The sequence below is a fragment of the Hemicordylus capensis genome, chromosome 10, assembly GCF_027244095.1.
Source record: "Hemicordylus capensis ecotype Gifberg chromosome 10, rHemCap1.1.pri, whole genome shotgun sequence".
In the NCBI taxonomy this organism is placed as follows: Eukaryota; Metazoa; Chordata; class Lepidosauria; order Squamata; family Cordylidae; genus Hemicordylus; species Hemicordylus capensis.
The window spans coordinates 22,474,410-22,492,610 of NC_069666.1; the positions used below are offsets into that span (position 1 = coordinate 22,474,410).

Below are 18,201 nucleotides of genomic sequence, written 5' to 3' on the forward strand. Positions count from 1 at the left end.
AACCCAGCCAATGTAGAACCAGGGCTCCCAGAAGTCTGATTCTAGAGCCTTTCCTTCTCTGTCACCATCAGTCTGTTCCAGCGCAAGTTTGTTCCTGAAGCCGGTGCCACCCAGGCTGCAGTACCAGCTTGAGAGACAGCTGACCGCCCCGCGCAAATGCCCACAAAGCGATAAAAACCCCTATCCTGAGAGTTAGCTCATCAATCTGAGCTCCTTGACTCTTAGTAAGAAGGCTCTGCTTAGCTCCTGATTGGTGCCTTAGATCCTCGCTTAGGCCAGGTTTTCACTGTGTATCTGCCTCTGGCCCCTCCGGTCCTTGTTTCTGCCCTGAAACTCAATCCCTGCCCATTTTGAACCAGCATCTGGCCCAGTCAGCTCCCCGTGTCTGAGAACCTCACAGCCTGGAGCCTGGCTTTGCTGAACTAGTGTGCAATGAAGAAAATTATCTGCTTGCAGAATCATTGTTATTTCAGTGTGTGATTCTAGAAATTTGCCTTTTATCAAATCTCTTTTCCCGGTCAGTGTTTTCACCTGGTCGAATGGTTTACTCAAGAGGGTCAATAATAGGGTTACCATTTTGACAGGCTATCACCATAACAGCTATATTTGATAGACAATGACTCAACTATAAACAGGTGGGGTAAATTGGGAGAGAGTACCTCTGTACAATGAGCATCCCATACCTGTCTGTGAGGTTCATCAGCAGATGATGCAGGAAACTCACTCAGCTCACCATGGAAACATGTCTTGAGATGAAACACTAACCCTAGTGGAAAGAGCAAAAGAGAGATGGTCAATGAACCTGGATATCTGAATTCAGAGGTCTGGGAGACAGTTGCTTATTTTGGTCTCATCTGGCATTAAATAACAGAAAGCAAAAGTTGTGCAAAATAAAAAAAAGAAACATTGAAAAATAGCTTTTTAACAGTGACAAAGCCACATGTGAATAGCAACATGGATAAGTTGAACACTTGTTCAGTAACAGGCCCGTGCTGGATCAAACCACAGGTCCATCTAACCCAGCACAGTAACAGGCCCATGCTGGATCAAACCACAGGTCCATCTAACCCAGCACAGTAGCAGACACATGCTGGATCAAACCACAGGTCCATCTAACCCAGCACAGTAGCAGACGCATGCTGGATCAAACCACAGGTCCATCTAACCCAGCACAGTAGCAGACGCATGCCGGATCAAACCACAGGTCCATCTAACCCAGCTTCCTCTTTCACATAGTGGCCAAGTAGGTCTTTCTGGCAAGCCCACAGCAAGGCATGAAGGCAAGACAAGAGCCACCCCTCATTGTTTGCCCTCCCCTGTAATTGGTATTCAGTAGCGTTGCCACTGAAATGAAGGCTCAATTTAGCCATCAGGGCTAGTAGCCAAAAAGACATATTCTCCATACATTTCTCTAATATCTATTTATAAAGACATGGACATCACATATCTCCATGGGGGGTCCTTAATCCTGCTATCTACACTTTTAAATCAGTGCTTTTTCCAATTGTATTCCAGGGAATCTAGGTTTTCCTTGGAAGCTAGTTACTCACCATGGTGAAAGGGTGGGGTTAGTTTACTCAGCGGTGGTGTTACACTCCCAGTTGCTGGTAGGCTTTGTCTATGTTTGTTTGTTGTTTTTCTTTTGGCCCACCAGACTCCAGAGAGAGGGCCATAGCCCTCAATCAGACTGATTCAGGATGACTGCATGTGATGATGTGATACAATTATGAAGACTACTCAGTAGGAGGGAAATGTACCTTGTTGCACTCTGGAGGCTTGTGGGTAGGAAATGGTACCCCCTTGAAGCTGGAACTTCTAGGAGCATAATCCAGCATCCTGTTTCCCACAGTGGCCCATCAGACGTTTCTGAGAAGTCCGCAGGCAAAAGGTGACAGTGTGCCCTCTGAAATGGTATTACTCCCCTGCATTTGGTATTTGCCTCTGAGGCTGGAGGTGGCCTATAGCCATTGAATTTGTCTAAGCCTCTTTTAAAGCCATTCAAGCTGGTGGCCATCACCACATCCTGTGGCAGAGAATTCCATTGACCAGTGATGCTCCATGTGAAAAGGTACTTCCTTTTGTCAGTTCTAATACGAAGCATGATAATCACTGTTGTGTAGATCGCGCCACCCCCACTGCACTTATGAATGGGGTGTGTGTGGAATCTGCAAAAACAATTGTGCTCCTCGTACTGAAGGGACAACACACTAGCTTCTGGGTTACTAAAAGGGTCACATTTGCATTAATTCCTAATGTTTCCAGGGATTTGGAATTGAATGGGATACTACCCATTTACTAAATCTTTTCCCCACTCAGTGTGGGAATAGCTCCTAGATATGAGATGATGGACAAGCCACCTCACCTCCTGCTTGGTCAAGCCTCCTGCTTCAGATTCCTGGAGCAGTTCCTTCTCCTTGGCTGTGCCTCATGGCCTGTGCATCTAATGTGGTACCAAGGGAGGCCTTTTGATCCAATTCACTTTGGGTGGATGAGTCGGGCAGGGCTCCACGCTGGTCTCTAGCCCTGGTCCCTGAAGCATAATAGCCTTGAAGCACAGGTCTGCCAAAGATCCCCTTCACTCCCTAGTGATGACTCAGATATCTCACTGCCAATACACCTGCCAGGTATGACCTATTTAACAGTGAATTATACAACTCTGGGGAATCTGCCTTTGACCATTAATGGCTGCGTGTCACCAGGGCAGCGTGGAGGAGGGATGTTACTGAATTCCTCTTTTGCCACAGTTCCCAGGAGGTCAGGCTTTATAAGATATGGATGTGTCTATGAATTCTGCGTATTTCTTATGTTTGCCAGAAAATGCATGCGTTTGCAATGCATTATTGCACCAGCTGTTTGAGTAGGAAATACCTAAACATACTTTTTGAAAAAGATATTTGGATACATACAAATAATATAAACATCAAGGAATATGGAATATTGAATGGAGAGAGAGAGAGAGAGTGTGATGGAAAAGGAAGGGGGACAGAAATGAAACTGAAGTTCAGATGGAACAGAAAAGAAAATCTGTTGCTTCCTAGATGCAGTAGGTGGGGGGGGGGGAAGCACCCAGAGTCAATTAGGGTCATGAAAGTAAAAAAATCCTATTTGGACTCCAAAAGCAACCAGAAGATTCATGCTATACCAGGGGGATGCCAGGGGAAGAAGGTACTCACAGAGTTTCCCAACCGTGAGTCACGGGACATTTGGTGGGTTACAGCTTCTATCACCCCCAACCACAATGGCCTTGGGAATTGTAGTCCAGCAACTCCCAAGTCTTTGGAAGTTGTAGTTCGAGCTTTTAAAATTGCACAGGGATCAGAGCAGGTAGGATAGATGCCTCTCTAATTATCATTAATATTATTATGCACATTTCTATCACGATATATACAAAACAAGTCCCTGAGCGTTTCACAATCTAAAAACCATTAACACGATTAAAACAATTTATTTATTTATATTTATTTTTTCACATTTATATCCCACTCTTCCTCCCAGAATATGAGAAATTCCTATATCGGGCAGCAGCAATATAGGAAGATACTGAAAGGCATCATCTCATACTGCACAGGAGATGGCAATGGTAAACCTCTCCTGTATTCTACTAAAGAAAACTACAGGACTCTGTGGTCCCTAGGAGTCGACCCCAACTCAACGGCACAACCTTTCCTTTCTCCAAGGAGCTCAGAGTACATGCTTATTTTTATCCTCACAACAGCCCTGTGAGGTAGGTTAGGCTGAGAGAGAAATGACTTGCCCAGAGTCACCCAGTGAATTTCATGGCTGAATGGGGATTCAAACTTGGGTCTTCCAGGTCCTAGTCCAGCACTCTATCCACTACAAAAAACAACAACTCTAAAACCAGAAGCTTTAAAACTATAAACTAAAAGCCTAGGTAAACAGATATGTTTTAGGTCTTTCTTTAAAAGACCAAGAGAAGGAGAAACTCTAATTACATTAGAAAGCATGTTCCAGTCTCCCGAGGCAACTCTAGAAAAGGCCCAGTTTCAAGTCATCACCCAGTGGCAACTGCAACCAGACCTCCATAGATGTTCTTAATTGGTGGCAGGGTTGACCAAGGAGAAGGCATTCTCTTAAATGCCTAATGAGGTCCCAGGAAGGAGGGTGCTACAGATGGAAACAAGCTCCATCCCCCTCCCAGAGCTTCAGCCAATCAACAGTCCCCAAATACCTCATGCTTCATTTGAAGGCTGGGGAAAATAAGCCACACCTGGGACATGCCCAGGTGAACAGCATCCTTTCCATCACTGCTGCCAATGCTGAATCACCTTCAACTGACAAGGCAGGGGCCCAAAGAGACTGGATGAGTTTCTATTGAGAATCATCTTGCAGAGCATGAATCATACATTTGCCAGGATTCTATACTGATTAGCTGTCACTGTTTTGTGCAGGGCTGATTTAGTTAAATTGCTTCCAGCATGTCAATGGAAAAGTGGGATAGAAACCTAACATACATTCACAGGAATGGATGGATGGCTGCGGAATCCTGCCTAAGGATCCTGATGGAATCATTGCCCAACACACATAGAGGAATGTGTAGCCCTTGATCCAGAAATAATATATGGCAAGGATCCACTGCAGGTTGATGAAACAAGCAGCCGGTAACATGCCATTACCATCAAATCAAGCCGTTCATTGTGTTTTAATGCTTCATGCGCTGTGTGCCTCTGAGAACATCAGCACAAGGAAGTGTCAGTCTCTCGTGCCAAAAGTTATACACAGTGCCATCAACCAGAGTAGAGTTCAAAGCTCAACAAAAACTAAGGTTTTGTTAATGTCTCACATGATCATCATTATTACAGGCCTCTACACCAATAGCCCTCAGATTAGCCGGGACATCATCTGAAGGGGAAGCCATCTGCTGAAGCACATCAGCCATGGCCCAGAATGCAGACTGAGAAAGCTTGGAATCAAAAGAGGAGTTATGGGATAGGGGCCCTGAGACCAGTTTTCCCTATAACAGGATCCCCAAATGTTGTTGACGACAACTCCCATAATACCCAGGCAAAGGGCCATGCAGCTGGGTTGAAGGGAGTTGTCGTCAACAACATCTAGGAATCCCTGTTACGAATTCGACAGATATTTATATACCGCTTTTCAATGGTTTACCAAAGCGGTTTATATATATAAAGATGGCTCCCTGTCCCCAAAAGGCTCACAATCTGAAAAGAAACATAAGATAGGCACCAGCAACAGCCACTGGAGGGATGCTCTCCTGGGGATGGAGAGGGCCAGTTGCTCTCCTCCTGCTTAAATCAAGAGAATCACCACTTTTAAAAGGTACCTATTTGATCAGTTAGCAGGGAATGCTGCCCGAGACCCTCTTTTGGATCACCTTAGGCAGAAGTCACTAGATTTTGCTCTCCTGCAGACACCTCCCGAGATAAGGGAGAGGAACCTTCTGGGTCTTTGGTTCCTCCATCACCTCTACCCCTTAATTGTTTTCCTACTGATTGTTTTTCTGCTTGGGGCCAGGGTACCTGCTGGACCGCATTTGCCCATATGAATCTGCCAGGGCCCTCTGCTCATCATCTCAGGCCCTGCTCATGACCCCGCCACTAACAGAGATTCGGTTGGCAGGGACTAGAGACAGGGACTTTTTGATTGTGGCCCCTCGGCTTTGGAACGCCCTGCCTGAAGAGATTTGCCATGCTCCCTCCCTCAGTGTTTTTTTTTTTTTTTAACTCAAAACGCACCTTTTTAAGGAGGCTTTTTAATGCTCCATTATTGTTTTGTTATATCTGGTAGGTTCTTTTGCTTCTTTAGCTTTTTATAGTTTTCAGTTTTAATTTGAACCCTTTAATTGTGGTTTTTAACCTGACTTAAAAAAAAATTAGTTAATTTTATTACTTTTATTTTATCTGTGTCTGTCTTGTTGTGAGCCGCCCCAAGCAGTAGTGCACTGGAGGGGAGGGGTATAAATATTTTAAAATAAATGAATAATACTGACGTTGTTGCTAGATACCAATAGCTCCTCCCCAGAAATTCCTTCTGCTCCAGACATCCCATTGTTCCCACTACCATACAATTCAACATCGAACAATCAAAACATCAAGTGCAGGGTGAATTAATTATATTTTCTGTAGAATCCAAAGGAAAGAGTTGTGGTATTCAAGTACAAGGCACTGGAGCGGAATAAGGAATATTAACAGTTTAATGAAATGGATATTATGTACCAAGAGGCAAGTGCAGACTGCTTTTCAGTGTTCTTGCTGCTGGCTGTTTACTCCAGGACTGGAATGCAAGTAACTAAAGCCTCATGCAAAAGCTGGACTGGATCAAGGAATGGATTAACCAAAACCACCACATTCTCAACTCTTCTGCAACTTTTCCAAGGACCACCTGGATGGAAATCACAGACCAGTTTGAGAACTTCTCATCTATAGAGTCACAGATGGGGACCAGGAAGGATCTCTTTATTAAAGGACCTTGTCCAGTTTTGAACTCCTGCAATGTCTAACAGTGCAGACTCCAGAGATGCTGAGGGTGGGGGGCGGGCGCTCTGCAAGTCCTCAGGGAATTCCTCTAAACCTGAAAATCAAGGCAGGACTGTGTCCTTGGGCCGTGCTGGAGTAACTGGATCCAGGGGCATAGCTAGGGAAGAGGAGGCCCATGTTTGCCCCTCTCCCTGGAGGCCCCTTGGAGCGAGGGAGATCATGAAGAAAATAGGGTGGGGTGGAGCTGGGGACCCCTCAGAAAATGGAGGGCCCAGGTTCTTTGAACCCATCTGCTCAATTATAGCTATGCCCTTGACTGGATTGTGTCCCCCTGACTCTCCCAGTGCAGGAGGTCCCAGTGACACAGGGTCCCAGGCTTTAAAATACGCTTGGGCAGCCAGTGGCCATTTTAATCATAGAATCCTGTGGCTTGATGGGCCAGGGAGAGGATCGCTGCTGCAGTGCATTACTGAGGGCTGGCTCTCCTCTCCTCCCGCAATGCATTATGGTATATGTGGAGGCCCCAGCTCCCGATTTCAGTGATGGAGAATGACGCTGCAGCATTCATGTGGGTGCTCGACTGGCAGAGCCCAAAGGTGGCTGGGTCAGAGGTTCTCTCCACTGTGTCTCTTCTCAGGAACTGTCCTCCTTGTCTCCAGGTGTGGGAGAGTCTGGACTCAAGTTCGTGATATTTAGGTGGGCTTCTCTGGCCAGGAAGTGGAGTTGAAATGTAAGTAATAAATGATACTGCCATGGGAGATACTCACAACCACTCATTGGCCCCACTCTCGGTTCCTATAGTATAAATATATGATGCTTAATTTCTAAAATGCTATGTGGTTGAATTTAAACTCTTCCTGAAGATCATACTGTCTGACATGAAAGTACATCTACTTTCTTTGGAACACACTTCCTGCTGAAATAAGAGCCTCCCCATCTCTTACAACTCTTAAAAGGGCAGTCAAGACACATTTGTTCACCCAGGCTTTTAATTAGATATGTTTTAATTGTGTTTTAATAGTTTTAACTTTTTAAATTTTAATTGTTGAAATATGTTAATCTCTTTTTTTAATTGGTTGCTTGCTTTGTAAACTGCCTAGAGAACTTGCGTTTTGGGCGGTATAGGCTAAATAAATAAATAAATAAATAAATAAATAAATAAATAAATAAATCTAGTTCCTTGTATGGGAGTTGATCATGGTTACTTTGAATGAAGAGAAGAGACTTCATACATGCTCAGAGAAACTCTTATCATACCACATGTTCCCAGGCCAGCAGTTTCTGCAGCCAAAGCACCATCACAGTTTAAATCCTGCATCTATCATTGTCCTGTCACTGCAGACCGTTTCAAGAGGCTGAAACCCAGCCTCCGAATGTGATAGATGTCTTGCATAAACAGACTCAGATTTTGAGTTATGATAAATCTCCGCTGTCCACTGAGAATGCAGATGGTCCATCTGGGTAAATGTTCCTGAACGCTAAACATAATCACACCTCTAAGGCACCACTCACAGCCGGACGGCTCCATTTACGGCCTACAACAGACACCCTCTATGCTCATCTGGACACACTGGTTTAGTGCCTTGCACAGAACTCAGTGCATTGCAATATCGAGAAGCCATAACAGCCCTGTGTAAAACATCAGGATGTTGCAAAATTCAGCAAGTGTCGCTGTCATTGCAGAGCTGGTTAGCAGTTTGCCCAGAGAGGAAAAATACATGAATTTGCAGAAGGGGGAATCATAAGGAGGGAATATCAATGCAGACTTGAAAGACACCAAGGCTGTTCTCATGATCAGAGACAGAAAGGGGTTAACATGGGGCCCGTGGTCATCTGGAGAGCTGGGAGGCCTCAGCAGCTACCCAGATCTTCTACCCAGATTAAAAGTTAGGGAAGAGGGCAATGGAGTCTGTTCTACCTTCTTTTTGTCATCATCTGCACTGCCATGTGGCTTTAAAATACTCCCAGGCAGCCAGTAGCCATTTTAATCATAAAGTCCTGGGACTTGCAGGGCCAGGGAGAGGAGAGATGCTGCAGTGCATTACTGAGGGCTGCCTCTCTGTTGCTTCCACAGTGCATTATGGTATATATCTAGATCTAGATCTGGATCTGGATCTGGATCTAGATCTGGATCTGGATCTGGATCTGGATCTAGATCTGGATCTAGATCTGGATCTGGATCTGGATCTGGATCTAGATCTGCTGCTGTTGCTTCCCTGCAGCTGGGATTCAGAAGCATCCTGCCTCGGAAGCTGGAGGTGGCCTATAGTCACCAGATTAGCAGCCTTTGATAGTAGGGGTGTGAGGATCAATTTGGGTACAAAAAGTTTTGTACCCAAATCTACCTAATATGGGCAATTTGTGGACAAAACAAATCGCCCCGTGCTAGCTGGCCAGATTTGGGTCCAAAACAAATCGCAAAGATTTCAGACCTGAAAAATTTGTAGATACAGATCTCCATTTTGTGGTTATCTCTCTTGCTGCCTTCATTTTGTGTCAGGAAAACTTTTTGAAAATCCCTCCCACCCAAGCTTCAGATTGGTGACTTACAGTGTGCAACGACTAGCTGGCATTTCCTGCCCCTCCGGTTCCAGATTGGCTCATTTCCATTCAAATCATGTGTTGCCAGGGGTGACTGATTCCACATTGGCTAGGGGAAGGATCAAAGAAGGGACAATGGTGGGGGGAGTTCAAAGAGGGATTTTCAAATATACAGGTGAAACTCGGAAAATTAGAATATCGTGCAAAAGTCCATTAATTTCAGTAATGCAAATTAAAAGGTGAAACTGATATATGAGACAGACGCATTACATGCAAAGCGAGATAAGTCAAGCCTTAATTTGTTATAATTGTGATGATCATGGCGTACAGCTCATGAAAAAAACCCCAAATCCACAATCCCAGAAAATTAGAATATTACATGGAACCAAGAAGACAAGGATTGAAGAATAGAACAATATCGGACCTCTGAAAAGTATAAGCATGCATATGTATTCAGTACTTGGTTTGGGCCCCTTTTGCAGCAATTACTGCCTCAATGCGGCGTGGCATGGATGCTGTCAGCCTGTGGCACTGATGAGGTATTATGGAAGACCAGGATGCTTCATTAGCGGCCTTCAGCAATTCTGCATTGTTTGGTCTCATGTCTCTCATCCTTCTCTCGGCAATGCCCCATAGATTCTCTATGGGGTCAGGTCAGGCGAGTTTGCTGGCCAATCAAGCACAGTACACTGTATACTTTTCAGAGGTCCGATATTGTTCTATTCTTCAATCCTTGTCTTCTTGGTTCCATGTAATATTCTAATTTTCTGAGATTGTGGATTTGGGGTTTTCATGAGCTGTACGCCATGATCATCACAGTTATAACAAATTAAGGCTTGACTTATCTCGCTTTGCATGTAATGCGTCTGTCTCATATATCAGTTTCACCTTTTAATTTGCATTACTGAAATTAATGGACTTTTGCACGATATTCTAATTTTCCGAGTTTCACCTGTACTTAAGGAGGCAGGCAGCCACCATTCTGCCTTCCTGCCTCGTGGGAGGAGAGAGAGAGAGCCAGAGGAGATTTGCTTTGCATTGCCTGCCTGCTGCCTGGAGTGGATTATCTGCTTTTTGTTCCTGCTTTCCTGATTGAGGAAAAGGGAAGGGGGGGAATCACCCCCCGTCCTGCTGCTGAGAGAATCACTGCCTGTGCCTGCTGTCTGTGCACATCGATTTGGGTACAAAACAATTTGTACCCAAATCTACCTGTTTGGGGAGTTTTGTGGACAAAACAAATCACCCCTGTGCTAACTGGCCAGATTCGGACCCAAAATAAATCAGGAGTGATTCGATTCGGGTACAAATCGAATCAAAAAAATTGATTCATGCACATCTCTAGTATAGATAGATAGATAGATAGATAGATAGATAGATAGATAGTTTATATTTATTGTTCAATTTATATACCACTTTGGAGAGCATTCCAATGCCTGGGGGCAATGACTGAGAAGGCCCTGTCCTGCGTGTTCAACAACCAAGTTTCTTTCACTGTCAGCACATGGAGCAGAGCCCCCTCTGATGATCTGGTCAAGGGAGCAGAAACCCTTGGGAGCAGGTGGTCCTTCAGATATCCAGGGCCCAAACCATTGAGGGTTTTGAAGGTCATAAGCAGCACCTTGAATTGGACCCAGAAACAAATTGGTAGCCAGTACAGCTCTTTCAGAGTGGGTATAATATGATTCCAATGGACAGCTCCGTATACAATCCAAGCTGCCACATTTTGCACTAGCTGCAGTTTCCGAATATTCTCACAAAGAGCGTGTTACATTAATCCAATAACGACATTACTAGGGCATGAGTAACTGTTGCCAGTTCTGCCTTCTTGAGAAAGGGACACAGCTGATGCACTGAAGAGCAGTGGGGTGATCGGTACACCAGCAGAATCCCCAGCCTATTTTGGAGGCCCAGCCTCAAGGACAAACACTCGAAATCAGGAGATTGCCTAACCAGGTACCTGGAAAGAGGAAAGGTCTCATGATAAATGGCTGCAATGCCCCCTCCATGACCCTCAAGGAAGGGCTGCTGCTAGATGAGGAAACCAGGAGGGCAAAGCTGAGAGAGACCAACCCCACCCAGCTCATCAAACCAGGTCTCCATCACACATACCAGGTCAGCATGCTCATCCACAATCAAATCATGGATGAGAGATGTTTTATCTTCATATATGGTGGCTCCACCTCCCAATTTCAGCAATGGAGAATGATGCTGCAGCGTTCATGTGGGTGCACCACTTGCAGATCCCAAAGGAGGCTCTGTTCATCTTGGAGGCATGGGGTAAGAGTGTGTCTTCCCTACAACACACACACACACACACACACACACACACACACACACACACACACACACACACAATATGATCATGAGAACAAGCCCACTGTTGGATATTCCTCAAAACCTTTACTAATGTAATACCGTATTGGACTGCAACTCAAGTCTATCATCCAGAAATCCACCAGGCTTGTTCAAACAATCATTTGGGGCTGGAGAGCTCCTACCCCATTAGCAGCACACAACCACAATCTCTCTTTGGGTCAGCAAACCTGGGAAACATGATTAAACCAGGTGTGGTGACCATTTTTGAAATCAGGGACTGCAAGCTTTGCTCCTCCATGGAAAGCCTTCCTAGGTTTTGCATTCCTTCCCAGCATGCTTTGCACTGCCAGCAGACTGGAATGCCTCATGATGTCAGCAGCTGTCCTCTGATTGGCCACATAGGAGCAGGAGGCAGACCCAGCCCTGCTGAAGCTGTTCCAGCTTCAGGATCAGAGAGTGTGCTTTGCAGAGTGGCATGTCCCTGGATGGCAGCCCTTGTAGGCACAGCTCTCTATTGTTTCCATGTAAGGAAGGGCCTGTTGGGTGCTGGTGGTTGGGTAGAAGAGGTGAATGGGTGCACACAACCAAACAATCAAGGTAGGAGGGTTCTCCTCTCCTACTACCTTGGTTAAGAGCATGGTTGGAAACCTGGTTTACCCTGCTTTGAGCAACCCGGGCTGGAGAAATTTCTGTGAGTTCACATGATCATGCAAATCAGGGTAGACTGCCTCCTACCCTGGTTTTGATTATCATGTGAACCTGCCTACCATATTTTTCATGTAAACCCTTCCACCCTTTCCCATAGCCACTGCTATAAACAGTGCAACATCGATCACTCACTGCCACTCTTCTGTGCAGTATTTTTCAAGATTTAAATGTGAAGCACACCTAAATCTTAATGAAAAAAGTTTTTTAAAAATAAATATCTCTCCATCAGCTCCAGGAATAACATACAGGCATTACCCATAGCCTTGTCACTTGCATGATATACCTCGGTTAATGCATACTTTCCAACATTTCACAGCCCACCTTATTACCCAGTGCTGACGGCTCTTTTCTGCCTGCTATATTAATTTACTCTGCAGTTGCCTATGCAACTCCGTTTTAAAAGCCAAGCTGTTTGGTTTTCTTGGTTACAGATATGCTAGGAAAATATAATTGGCTTGCACTCTGTTATCAACAGTTCATAGCTCCACCAGTATTTGAAATAGTAGAAAGAACACTACCCAGAGCCTCAGTATGCATATGGGCACTTGGAGGTAGATGTATGCACAAGGAGTAAACACATATATACACACACACTCCATAAGAGAGCATCTAGAAACTTGACTGGGGTAGCAGGCTGAATGGTAAGTCACACTGACAAAAATGGAAGGCTAGTTCACAGGCTGCTGGAGGATACTTTGCACGCTTGCGCAGGGCATGCGGGAGCTTCCGGGGGCTGCACGGCCCTCGAACACCCTGGAGCTGGCAGTTGTGTGGGTGGCCACTGCGGCCGCCCAGAGCACACTGTCTGCTCGTCTGTGGGGAGAGTGGGCTAAGCCCGCTCTCCCCGTAAACCCCCTAGAGGCTCTTCTCAGTAATTGTGAGAAGAGCCTCAATGAATTAGTGGCAGGTATGCCTTAGAGCAGGGATCTTCAACGCTGGGCCCCCAGATGTTCTTGGACTTCAGCTCCCATAATCCCCAGCCAAAGGCCACTGGGCCTGGGGATTATGGGAGTTGAAGCCCAAGAACATCTGGGGGCCCAAGGTTGAGGATCCCTGCCTTAGAGAATATATATCCCCTGCTAACCAAGGAAACTGAGATCCCCTGTTAACTGAGCAAAGAAGCATCTTTTAAAAGTGGTGGTTCTCTTTATTTAGCAGGGAGAGAGTACCTGGCTCTCTCCACCCCCAGCACAGGCTCTCCAGTGACTGTTGCTGGTGTCTATCTTTTGTTTCTTTTTGTCTTTTTAGACTGTGAGCCCTTTGGGGACAGGGAGTCATTTTATTTATATCTGTGTAAACGGCTTTCGAAACGTTAGTTGAAAAGCGGTATATAAATGTTCGTTGTATTGTATTGTATATAAATGCATGTACAATCTGTGTACAGGGTGCACTTCTGCCACAGGACATACCTCCCACCCACCGCTCCCTGCCACAGCCCAGCTTCTGGGTTTGGCCCACCACCTTGCTGGCTGACACTCCCAGGTGACATCATCCCAGGCTCCTGAAAACCATCGTCTGCTTCTGAAACTTAGCTGCTCCTTCTTTTTAACTATAGGAGGAAGGTTGAGGAACACAGGAACCAAGGAAGCTGCCTTCTACTGAGTAGTGCCATTGGTCCATCTAGCTCAGTATTGCCTACACCAGGGGTTCCCAACCTGTGGTCCTCCAGATGTTGCTAAATTCCAACTCCCATCATGGGAATCCCTGGTCTACACTTTTTGGCAGTGGCTCTCCAAGGTTTCCAGCAGGAGTCTCTCCTACCCCTATCTGGAGATGCTGCCATGGAGTGAACCTGGGACCTGCATGCAAGCACACAGATGCTTTTCTACAGAGCTATGGCCCCATCCCCCAAGGGGGATATCTTACAATGCTTACTAGGGATGTGCATAAAACCATCTGGCCTGGGTCATGACCTGGCCACACAGGGTCCCACTGCGCAGGCGTGGCTGCCTCCAAAATGGCCACCTTGCCAGGGAATAGGCCTAGAAAGGGCTGAAGATGCCCAAACCAGGTGATTGCTAATAGAAGGAAGACTGGTGGGGGGAAAACCTCTGCGGGCACCACCATGCCACCACCTTAGAAAAGCCCCCCAGACAGGGTAATTTTAAAAAACCTTTTTAAAAAAATGTCCATCAAACACCCAAACTGGGTGGTGGTGTTCAGTTCAGGGTCCAGCCTAGGGATGTGCAAACTAGTCTGGCGGTTCAGGGGTTTGGTTCAATAGTTCAGGGATTCGGGGTTGAACTGAAACCACCACCCCCATTCCATCTGGATCCGAACTGAACCCCCTCACATGTTCGTGAATTTTAATTTTTTTTAAAAAAACACCTTTTAGCCCCTTTGAGGGGGTCCGTGAAGGTTCACCCTCCCCCCACTGGCCTCCATCATCACTGCCACGGCCCACCCGGCTGCATTTTCTGGCACTTTCAGGCCTCCATTTCTTGGCGTGGCGGCCATTTTGGATGCTGCTGCGCATTTTTGTAAAAAAACGTGAACCACCCCTGGACTGAACCAAACCAGGTGGGTTTGAGGGGGTGCGGAACCGAACTGGGCCAGTCAGGCTCGAGCAGTTCAGACTGGAACCGAACTGGGCCTGCCGGTTCCATGCACACCCCTAGTCGAGCAGAACCGGGGGTGGTTCGGCTCAACCCCAAACCTTCCAACTGAACCAGTTTGATGTTGAACCGGTTCAGATTCAAGCCGGTTTGCATACCCCTAGCACTCACATGTAGATGGTCTACTTGCATGTAGATGCCCATGAACCCTGCACTAGCTACAGCCCCATTCCCTAAGGGGAATATCTTAGAGTACTCAGATGTAGTCACCCATCCAAATACAAACAGAGCAGACTCTGCTTAGGGCAGCCCCTGCTTTGCAAAGAGAACAATTCATGCTTCCTACCACAAAACCAGCCCAGTTTCATTCCATGTGATTTGGGGACACATCTGGAATGCCTCATCCAGAAGAAGAGCGTGATCTTGCAACTTCTCCTCTGCTATCTGCCCTCAGAGGCACACAACAATAAAAAGAACCAACAAAAGCACACACAAGCAAAGCCCCATTTGCACCACAACATACAGAGGCATCCTTGCAGCCTCCCGACGTAAACCCATAAACAGATGGCTCCACTATGTTATAGCTTTTTACAGCCTTCCAGCTTCTGCCTGCCTCTGATAATAAACATTTCCTGGCTTGCATCCTGAATGAAAGAGGAGGATGCTGTAGCTTTGTGAAATTATAAATCTCCTAAACTATCTACTTACTGGATACTTTGGGGGAGAAAAATGCCCTGGTTTTTTTATGGCTGATTTGCATCCTGCAGCGCTCAGATTATTACCTGGGATGCAGTGTTTTATTTGCTTGCTTTGTTCCTCTTCACAGAGAGGCAGGCACCAAGGGGTCAGGATTACAACTTGGTAAACAGTCAAACAAGGGCTTCAGAAACCATCAGCTACCACTGTTTCACTGGGTGATGCTTTTAGAGCTAGAGCAGAACACCAGGGCAAAAAGCGATCTGACCAGATGATCAGAAGCCTAGAGCACCTTTCTTATGAGGCAAGGCTACAACACCTGAGGCTTTTTAGTTAAGAAAAAAGATGACTGCGGGAAGACATGATAGAGGTCTATAAAATCATGCATGGAGTGGAGAAAGTGGATAGAGAGAAATTCTTCTCCCTCTCACATAACACTAGAACCAGGGGTCAACCCATGAAATTGATTGCCAGGAAAACTAGAACCAAAAAATTCTCTGCCACAAGATGTGGTGACAGCCAACAACCTGGATGGCTTTAAGAGGGGTTTGGATAATGTCATGGAGGAGAGGTAAATCATCGGCTACTAGTTGGAGGGCTAAAGGCCCCCTCCAGCCTCAAAGGCAGGATGCCTCTGAGTACCAGTTGCAGGGGAGGAACAGCAGGAGAGAGGGCATGCCCCTTTCAACTCCTGCCTGCAGGCTTCCAGTGGCATCTGGTGGGCCACTGTGTGAAACAGGATGCTGGACTAGATGGGCTTCCTTGGGCCTGATCCAGCAGGGCTGTTCTTATGTTCTTATGACCAACACCTTGCATCTGGTCCATCTAGCTCAGTATTGTCCACCCAGATTGGCAGTGGCATCTCCAAGGTTTCAAGCAGAAGTCTCTCTCTCTCACCTCTATCTTGGAGATGCCAGGGAGGGAACTTGGACCTTCTGCATGCAAGCATGTCAATGCTTTTCCCAGAGCAGTTTCATTCCATAGGAACATAGGAAGCTGCCATATACTGAGTCAGAGCATTCGTCTATCTAGCTCAGCATTGTCTTCACAGACTGGCAGCAGCTTCTCCAAGGTTGCAGGCAGGAGTCTCTCTCAGCCCTATCTTGGAGATGCTGCCAGGGAGGGAACTTGGAACCTAGATGCTCTTCCCAGAGCGGCTCCATCCCCTAAGGGGAAGATCTCATAGTGCTCACATGGAGTGTCCCATTCAAATGCAACCAGGGCAGACGCTGCTTAGCTAAGGGGACAAGTCATGCTTGCTACCACAAGACCAGCTCTCCTCCCCAAGGCGAGGTCAGAGGCAGCCTCTGTGCTCACATGCTAAGCTGTGCTTGGTTCGGAGGATTCCCTCCTGCCCAGCAGCAGTAAACTCTCAGCAAAATATGGATAATTAAGAAGCCATTGCTCTTCCCGCAGGCTGACATCCAGGCTAAGTTACTCAATGGAGCTCCTCGGGAGTTACTCTAAAGGAGTACTTAATTTTGATAGGATTGCTCTGGAGTAATTGAGTTTGGATGTCAGGCACTGTTGTGACCGCCACGTGAGCCTTCCACATTCAGGTTAAGTATATCTTTGTAGTGGGCCTGCAATTGCCTTTTTTTGTTTGCACTTGAATGATTTGAGCTCTGCCCAAGGCACTAAAGACGACATGATGAGCAGACATAGTAGGGCTCCCAGTGGAAGGACTTCAATGTTCCCCTCGACTTCAGTGGTCCCCTGCAGTGTTCCCTCTAACAGGGATTCCCAGATGTTGTTGACTGCAACTCCCATAATCCCCAGCTGCAAAGGCCATTGCAGATGGGGATGCTGGGAGTTGTAGACAACACCATCCGGGAATCCCGGTTACAGATCCCTGGTTCCCTGCCGTCTTGTGGCATCTGTGGCTTGAATAGGTCATGACTTTGTTAACATGCATGAGTGGACTCTTGCTTCATATGAGGAAGGAAGGGAGAATGTGGATATGCCAGTTTGTATGCCTTTGTACACAGTCCAGAAACTACAATTGGTAGAGAATACCGCAGCCAGATGGGTCTCTGGGACAACTTGAAGGGACCACATAACACCAGTTTTAATGGAACTGCACTGGCTGCCGATACATTTCTGGGTGAAATACAAAGTGCTGGTTATCCTCTATAATAAAGTGCCTGGGTGTGCGCCTGTGTCCTCCAGTGTCTGCACCCGTGTCTCCCTCGGCCGTTCTGGGCATGCCCATGTTGGCCGCTTGGTCGGCCCGGCTGAGGGGAGGCCGGAGGCGGCCACGGGGAGGGCAGAGGCGGCAGCGGCGGGTCCAGCCCGGCCGCGGGGAGAGGAGAGGCGGCGGCGGGGGATCTGGCCCACCCGCCGAAAAGGACAGAGGCGGCACTCTTGGCGGCGGCGGTGGAACTCACCGCCCGGCCAGAAGACCAAAGGCAGCAACGGGCGGCACCACTGCGGAGGCACCCCCCACCCAAAACCACCATGGGAGGCGGAATGTCCAGAGGAGGAGGCGGGGGAGGGCGGAGAAGCCAACTAGTGCCCGTTATTTTAACGGGCTGAAAAATACTAGTTGCCTATAAAGCCCTTAATTGGGCCGAAATAAACAAATAATATAAAGCCCTTAATGGCTTAGGTCCAGGCTATTTAAGAGAGTGCCTCCTTTGTCATGAACCCTGCCACCTGTTACAATCTTCTGGAGAGGTCCGGTTACACTTGCCACCAGCTCATCTGGTGGTGACTCAGGACCGGGCTTTCTCTGTGGCTGCCCCAGGGCTTTGGAATATGCTCCCTGCTGAAATAAGAGCATCTCCTTCTCTGTTTGTTTTCAGGAAGACCCTCAAGACTCACCGGTGCTCACAGGCTTTTAATTAGAATTAATTTCAATAATTTGTTTTAATAATTGTTTTATGTTACTGTTTTTATTTCTGTTTTTATGCTACCATTTTAATTGTGTT

The 18,201-nt window shown here is 46.7% G+C and overlaps 1 protein-coding gene across 3 annotated transcripts in view; it reads right to left on the reverse strand.

Moving 5' to 3' along the window:
• Nucleotides 1–18,201, reverse strand: part of LINGO1 (leucine rich repeat and Ig domain containing 1) — an 827,164-nt gene that overhangs the window by 392,566 nt on the left and 416,397 nt on the right. For 2 of the 3 annotated variants that reach the window (XM_053272886.1, XM_053272887.1), the window contains exon 4: nucleotides 684–766. The gene's annotated coding sequence lies outside the window, so the exon portion shown is untranslated. Of the gene's footprint in view, nucleotides 1–683; nucleotides 767–3,953; nucleotides 4,004–18,201 lie in introns of those variants that run through there. The other variant, XM_053272888.1, reaches the window with a different exon arrangement.